Source organism: Cibotium barometz, chromosome 9 (genome assembly GCF_041138505.1).
Source record: "Cibotium barometz isolate CiBa-2024 chromosome 9, ASM4113850v1, whole genome shotgun sequence".
Lineage (NCBI taxonomy): Eukaryota > Viridiplantae > Streptophyta > Polypodiopsida > Cyatheales > Cibotiaceae > Cibotium > Cibotium barometz.
Window position 1 is genome coordinate 57,185,799 of NC_141054.1, and position 8,341 is coordinate 57,194,139.

Consider the following 8,341-nt stretch of genomic DNA (forward strand, 5'->3'; position numbering starts at 1 on the left):
ACAAAGATGCTGTTCAATGGCTAAATTGAATCCTCGTCGCTTCAAACAAATCCTGAGCGATTCCGCGTGATTTACGAGACTTGGGCTAGTCGAATTGTTGATGAAACAATTTTTTGCACTTTGAAACTTGCTGAAACAGTCCTGTAAACCTTGCTCAATCTCTATAATATTTTTTGAAATTTTTTAGAAATGATTTTGGAATTTTCTGGCCTTTTCTAGGCAAATTTTAAGCCTAAAAATTACCTTTTCTAGGCAATTTTTAAGCCTTTTTAAAACCTCTAAATCACTTTTCTGCACCCAAAAATTTCAAAATAGGAAACCTTTTTGAATTTCTCTTCAAATTTGAAAATAGGAGTAAAAGCTCAAAAAGGTGATGTGACTTGCATTGGGTTTGGGAAAAGTAGATTTTGATTAACTTTTGGTTTAGGGACTTGACCATGCTGGGTGCAATCTTCCCCCCCCTTGTGCGTGGCCTTCCCCCACACAAGAGTATTTCTTTATTTGCTTTCTTTCCACCAAAAATAGGTCATAGCCCCCAAAATATACAAAATGTGCTTTTAGAGAGCACGTCACTCTTCTTTTACAAAAATAAAGTATCAAATATTGGGACTAGGGTAAAGCCATAGGCTTTAATAAATTCCACATTATAAATGTATCTTTCCTAAAGTTCAAAATGGAAAAATCATTTGCTAAGGTTGCAAGCTACTATGCTTGCCAAAAATTAAATGTGATGAACCAAGACATTTCTTCCAAAAGTAAACTCTTCATTTTTCATAGTCTTCATCACCTGAAAATATAAGCCTAATTAATAATTAAATTAATATTAAACAGGCACAAATCATAACCAACTCATGACTACCAGGCGTAAGTACCCTAGGAATCACCCTGCCATACGAACCTAACTTTCGTAAAGCTTTGGGCTTATTGCCTTTTCAGGATTGATCGGCCATACCCTATGCATGTTCACATCATCACTCCAGGGGGGATTTGTAGCATTAAATGGTAGTGATGTGTGTGAACACACTTAGGACCCTCGGGGTACTTTTTTCCTCACTAGGAGGTTTTTTTCCCTGTGCGTACGTACACCCTCTTATCTACTCATTTTGGGGTGTGTACTTATCTTTTGTATCTGGCACATATTTGTTTATTCTAATCTAGTGAGTTTATGTGCTCTCAACCTTCTCTATCTTGTGTGTGTGCATTGTTGCAACCCTATCCCTAATTCCAATAGTTGTCGTATATATTGGCCCTTACATCAATCACAGATACATCTTATCTTTTCTCTAAACCATGCTTTGAAACTAACATCCTAATCACTGTCAGACATCTCTAATCAGACCAAAAGTGAATATATTAGCATAAAAAGACATGTGCTATCCATAATTGCTACGTGGAAAGTGGCCTAGGGTTTCACTGTTATGCAACATTTATAGCAACAAAATAACATTGCCCAACTGCGAAATATCACTGCTCAACATTGAAATTAGCAATAAAAATATGTTGCTTAGTAGGCAACCTGCAAATTGGTACTCCCGCGCCTAAGTCATCGTTCGCGATTCTTTCTACGCTACCCTCTTTGAGGCACATGCATAGGATGACAGTCGATTGATTCTATAGCTCTTTCTCCCACCCAAATTCATTTCCATCCCTTCCACCTATCCCTCCATCAAAGCTTATCCCTCTTCTAAGGTATGTGCTTCTCTCCCTCTCCTATGATCTTAAAGCTTTCAAGGAAAGCTTCATTGCTTTCTTCTTTACTCTCAAGCTTTCATGGAAAGCTTCATCCATGCTCTCTATGTAAGCTTTTCTTTTTGTTCCTCCCTCTTTGTTTTCTTTTTCTTGCCTTGCCCTAGCCCTAGCTTCTACATAGAAGTGTCAATAACGAGCTTTGATGGAGAGCTCTCCATGAAAGCTCTCTATTAGCCTTTCTATGTAGAAGCTTGGATTAGGGTTTCATAAACCACAAGCTTTCTATTAAGTTTGTATTAGGGTTAGGGCTAAAGAAACTTACCTTGTTTTTCTCCTCTTCCCCTTCTTCTCTTTCACTTATCCCCTTGCTTTCTCATATGTAAATGAAGTATTTTTTTTAAAATTTTGTTACTATTTTGTAGGCTTATTCAAGTCAACAACCCACAAGCCTAGCGTCTTGAGGTAAGAGCTCACTCCTTTCTATTATGCTTTTTAGGGCTTTTTAGAGTTTTATGCTTTTAGGGTTTTGTGATTTTTTTGGGGGTTTTTTTGCTTTTAGGGTCGGCTCTAAGAATGCATAGAGCTCTCAATGCATGCATGGACCTTTTAGGATTTTCCTTCAACTTCACAAAAAAGAGATAAGCCCTCTTTTTCTTTTAACCGTTTACGCTTTTGTCCACGTTTATTTCACCCTTGGGGGTAGGGTTTAGGTTTAGTTTAGGCTTGCATAAAGCTCTATGTATTGTAAGCTTATACATAAGCTTGCAAGATTTATGCATAGGCTCTATGTATAGGCTTGCATAAAGCTCTATGTATAAAGCCTATGCATAGGCTTGTAAGCTTTATGCATAGACTTGTATAAAGCTTATGCATAGGCTTGTAAGCTTTATGCATAGACTTGTATAAAGCTTATGCATACGCTTGCATAAAGCTTATAGATAAAGCTTCTTACAAGCTCTATGCATGGGCTTAGAGCTTTATGCACAGGCTTGCATAAAGCTTCTTGTAAGCTCTATGCTTCTATGCAAGCTCACTTTGTTGAATCTTATGTTTAATCTAGTAATCATTTTATTTAATCTTATGTTTTGCAAGTCTTACACTAATCCTCTCCTTCGGCTTCACAAAAAGAGGTAAGCTCTCTTTTTCTTTTAATTGTTTATGTAAGTTATACCTTTATTGCATCCTTGGATGCCAAGTTTAGGTTTAGTTTAGGCTTACATAAAGTTCTATTTGTATAGGCTTGCATAAAGCTTATGTATATGCTTGTAAGTTCTATGCAATCTCTATGCATAAAGCCTATGCATACTAGATCAGTTTGGTTAGTTAAGGCTCTTGACTATATTAGAATAAAATTATCCTAGAGGAATCGTCTGTGCTTTCTAGGCGATGGAAGTTTTTCCGGGTTCGGTTTTGGAATAAACCAAGGGAGGCTCTGCCTTGCGCAAGAAGTGCAACTTCCACTGCTAGCACCCCCAAATTCATTTCACGGAGGAGGTAGGGATCTTTCAGCTGGTATCAGAGCCAGATTGGCTAAAGTTGAACAGCCGAGAAGCCAGAAAGTCAAAAATTTATGAAGCACTAGTAAAAGATTGTAATTGTGTGATGAAATTCATACAAATTGATATTCAGAATGAAGTTTCATAAATTGAAAATTGGGTCTTCAGATGGAAGTACCATAATTGTATGGAATCCCTGACTTGCTTGAGGCCTAGATATGATGGTATTTACCTTATAACTCCAAGGATCGTGACTACCCATATATACCGTGAGTATAACTATAGCTCTTATGCATAGCTTTATGTATACGCTTGCAAGCTTTATACATAGGCTCTATGCATAAGCTCTATGCGTAGGCTCTATGCAAGAAGCTTTATGCAAGCCTATGCATAAACCCTATGTATTGGCTTGCATAAATACATAGGGTTTATGCAAGCCTATTCATAAACCCTATGTATTGGCTTGCAAGCTTTATGTATAGGCTCTATGAATAGGCTTGCATAAAGTTTCTTGTATAGGCTTACATAAAGCTTGCAAGCCTATGCATACGCCATAAGTTATAAGCATAAGGCTTTTGTATATGACTCAATACATTAAGTCTACATGATGTTGCAAGCGTTTGTAATCTCATCACCAACAAAAGGATGATAAAGACAGAGAGAACGAAGTGGAAAGCATTTGGCGTGATGATGATGTCTACCCTTCTCTTTGCTCTCACTTCTTCTTCTCTCTCTCTCTCTCTCTCTCTCTCTCACACACACACACACACACACACACACACACACACACACACACACTCTTTTTGTTCTTCTCTTTGCTTACTCTCTCTATCCTCACTCTCTCTGTATTTCCTTCTCATTTCTCAACATAGTACACTTAACTCATGTTTTTCCTACATATCCTCGAGTCTACAAACTTAATAAGTCTACCTTATTTATACACATAGTACATAAAATGTCAATTCTTTATTACTTTGGACAGCATGTTGTGCATAAACATCATTGCAACTGTCAATGATATCTTATTGTAAAACCCAAACATGCATTGCTCTAGCCCTCTTTCTCTCTTTTTTCATATAAAAAATAAGATCATGACATAATCACAAACAATTGCTAAACCCAGTCACTCGAATATTCAAAAACAAATATGTTTATTGCACTACTATAATGAAATCTTCATCAAGGCACCCTTCACAACGTCCTCTTCGAAATCAATACAAACAATGTTTATGCCTAATTTTTATGCTACCATAGCACAATCTCCACATCCTACATAAATCTCTACTATCACTTGCTCTTTTTTTACATGATGCTTCAACAGTCGATCCCAAAAGTAATATTCGCGCCGACATCTACTTGCAAAGAAAACATCTCTTAATTCCACAAAAAAATGTAACACCCTTATTTTGGAGCACAAAAATGTTTGTTTCATATCTCGCCATGCTGTCCCATCTAGGCGTCTGCCCCAGTGTATCACGATGTAAGGATCAATGATATAATCATGTGAGAAAGGTTGTTTATGGTTTACTCCAACTATGCTCGTGAAGGTAGCAGCGAGACGATCGAAGGTATGTGTCTATGGTTTGATTTAACATGCTGATATTACCATCTCCGAGGGAAAAAGGAAGAGGTACTTCTCCCAGTTCGACATCCTTAATCGACACGCCAACATGACTACACGAGAAAAGGAATTCCAAGGACAGTATCCATAGTAGGTTTTACGTGCAAAACAGTCCCAATAGCTACTTTAGTGCCATTGAACATTAAGAACACTTATGTCCCTCATTTAAGTTGAGAAGGAGCCATGTAGAAATGAGGAGCTCGGAAGAGGATTGCAAAATAAGACCGCTCAAAAGAAGATTGGAAGAGAAGAGAAAGAGACCAAACAAATAGAGTGAATAGAAAAGAAAGAAACTAAGAAGATATAATTAAAAAAAGCTATAAATAGAGATAGCTAAAAGCTATAAATAGAGAGAAAGCTTAAAGAGAGAGAGAGAGAGAGAGAGAGAGAGCTATAAATAGAGAGAAAGCTAAAAATAAAGAGAGAGCTAAAAATACAGAGAAAAAATATTAAAAAGTAAATTTTAAGATTAGGAAAATTTTAGGGTTTGAAAAATTTAAGGGTTTGAGAGAAAGAAGGAACAAAAATAATGAGAGGTGTTTGAGAGAGAGAGAGAGAGAGAGGGGGGGAGCGAGAGAGGGAGGGAGAAAGAGAGAAGAAGGTTGTGCAATCCACACAAAGTGTGGGAGGGAACAAGCACGGGCAAGAGAGAGAGAGAGAGAGAGAGAGAGAGAGAGAGAGGGGTGGTGGTGGCGGCCTTAAGTGAGGGTAGGGTGTTCCCCCACTAAGGGTGACATAGCCCTTAGTGAGGGGACCTAATACCAACCCCCCTACCAAGCTTGAAGAAAGGAATTCTGGTTTTGGGGACCGCCGGCTGTGGGAGACTGATAACTAGAACTCTCTTCTACACTCTTGAGATAGGCACGATGGGGCTCGGGCTACTGGGCTTTCCACTGCATTCGGGGAGATCTACATTTGGCAACTAGCGAGAGCTGCTATGCAACAAGTCTGTTGAAAGAGATAACGATGGAGAAAAATGAAGTTGTCTGCTGCTCCCGCCGATGGAGGAAGCTGGAGTTGAGGTTTAACCTAGAATGAGGGTTGGTCCCCCCATAAGGGCGACGACCGTGCACTCCTACGGTGCCACTAGGGGAAAGCTCTTATATGGGCCAAGCCCTGCCATGGTAGCCAGTGCGCTGCGCACAGATCAATGCCCCTGAAAGCCAATTCTAGGGAGGGTGCCGGTACTTCAACGGCCTCTTGCTGAAGTCCACAGTAAAGACACACATCTCTTGCCACAGCCTTGGGTCTTGACATTGGGGTTCACATCCGGTAGGCAACAGAGGCACTGACGACCGAGGACAGTATCAAAGGGTATGCTAGCGAGGAGGGCACAAATTATAGCTTGACCTGTGCACACGACATGAAGTAAGCTTCAAGCAAAGAGGGATGTATTACAACTCAACCTTGACCTCTGCACAAGGACACCTTGACTTGTGCACAAGGAATGATCAACACCTTGAGGACAACTCAACCAACAGGAGGGCATGCAGGACGCCTCAATTGGCAAGGTCATATTGGAGACGATGGATTGGATAGCGTTACCCCTACTAGGCTCAACTATTAGAGTTGTGTAAACAACAACGAGTAGTCTTTCACACCGATTGGGTGAAGAGGAATTTGTTTCTTTGTCTTGGGTCCCCATCATGGTAGAGGGTATGAGACACCTCAGAGATGCACATTGTGAACTTCAATATGATCCTATCATTGTGCAACGGAGACTTCTATTTGCAGCTTGTTGCCAAAGGGCTAGTGCTTGAATAGGCCAAACAAAGAAACCCCTTCCGATTCTACTCATTGAATTTAAAAAGGCTTATGAATGGATGCGCTTGGTTTTTGAGCCAAGTTTTTTTATATGAGCTATAGGTTAGAAGGATCTCATCCCTCTACTGCACTACTAATAGCCGGGTGCTAAATGTGAGCAGCTAGATCAGTACAACAAGGATGCCCCCTAAACCCCTTCTCTACTTGTGGTAGAGGCCATGAGTTACTTTTTGAAAGTGACTACTGTTGGCGTAATTGGCATTATAGATCTCACTGAGTTTGCTCACTACCCAATTCAAAATCAAGGTTTTCTACACAATGTTGAGACACTACTTCCTTCCCACTAGCTAATTCTACAACCTTTCTTCTAACTATTTTTTGACCCAAGTTTAATTTTTGTAAACACCTTGGAAAAAAGAAATGAATGGGTACTATCACAATCAATCAAAAGCTAGAATGGCTTACCGTGATGAGTGGCTGGGTTTTGAATAACACCAAATTGTTGATTTGGACCTTGATGTTCTACTGCCGCATGGATGGTGGCACATTCTTCTTCAGCTATTTCCAGAGTTGGTTCTTCGCTTATAGCACAAGCGGTGCGAGATCTGATGAGGATAAATGAGGAAAGATGTGATGAGATGAAAAATGATGTGATTGGATGAATGGGAATACATATGAAATGGATGTAGATTAAATAATGTGGATTGATGTGGAACATTGTGGAAAGACGAGAGTTCGTTATAGAAACTATATTTATGATCTGTTTTTAAATGACTATTTTATGTCAAGAATGCTGGGAAAACATTTTGACCATCTTGTGAAGAGGTCGTGGAGACCTACTTGATAAATTTGCAACAGCGGACATAGAGTCAACGGAGGACGTCTCGCGTAGCAAGGTTGGCCGAGGTCTTGACCAGTCTCGGTTCGATTTAAATGGTGAGCTTCCAGTAGTACGGTGGATGAGAGACCAAGGAAGCGGCCTATGAGAGTGAAGCGCTAGGTGACTCGCGAAGGATCCTAGAGGGTGCTGACCATATGGTGCTCGGGCTTTGGGCGTCGAAGATACCCACACGTGCATGGGGGAAAGTATTGGAACAAGAAGTAAGAGTTGTTTTCTGAATTCAGGCATAGATCTGGTTGATTGACCTTGCTGGTCCTCAACGGATGAGTCCATGGCTCTTTTATATGGATCTCTTGGGGTTGATCTTGCTGATCTTCAACGGAGATTCCATTTTGATTTTTATAAGTGAATATATTGCCGGGTTCTATGAGCTAGGAACTATCGAAAAGGCCCCTGAGTGGACAAGTGGTGAGCGTTCTGGTTGCCAATGATGCCATAGGTACACCGATGAAGGAACGATTGGAAATTAGGATTCAACCGAAGATTTTGTAGGATTTTGATCAGTGATACTATGGTTTCATTAAATGATTGTTTTAAAGACAGCTGAATCTGTGAAAAAGGCAATTTCATATTGGATGGTGTGACTAGTTTTAAGTTTACATGAATATCTAGCTAGGGAGCTTGGGAACTCTTTCCCGTGGTACCCACCAGGATAAAACCTAACCAAATTCCTAATTGGATCCCATCACTACAATGGTTGTGCGGTTGGCTAATCCATGGGACTAGATGGGGTTAGGTTGGACTGATGGATCTCTAAAATAAGACTCAATTTCTGTTATGGTGCGATAGATAAAGTAAATCCTGGATAAAAATTGTTCTATGGAAAAGAATCACTGGCTGTGCCTGTCAATGAGGAAAAAAGCGTTGGTC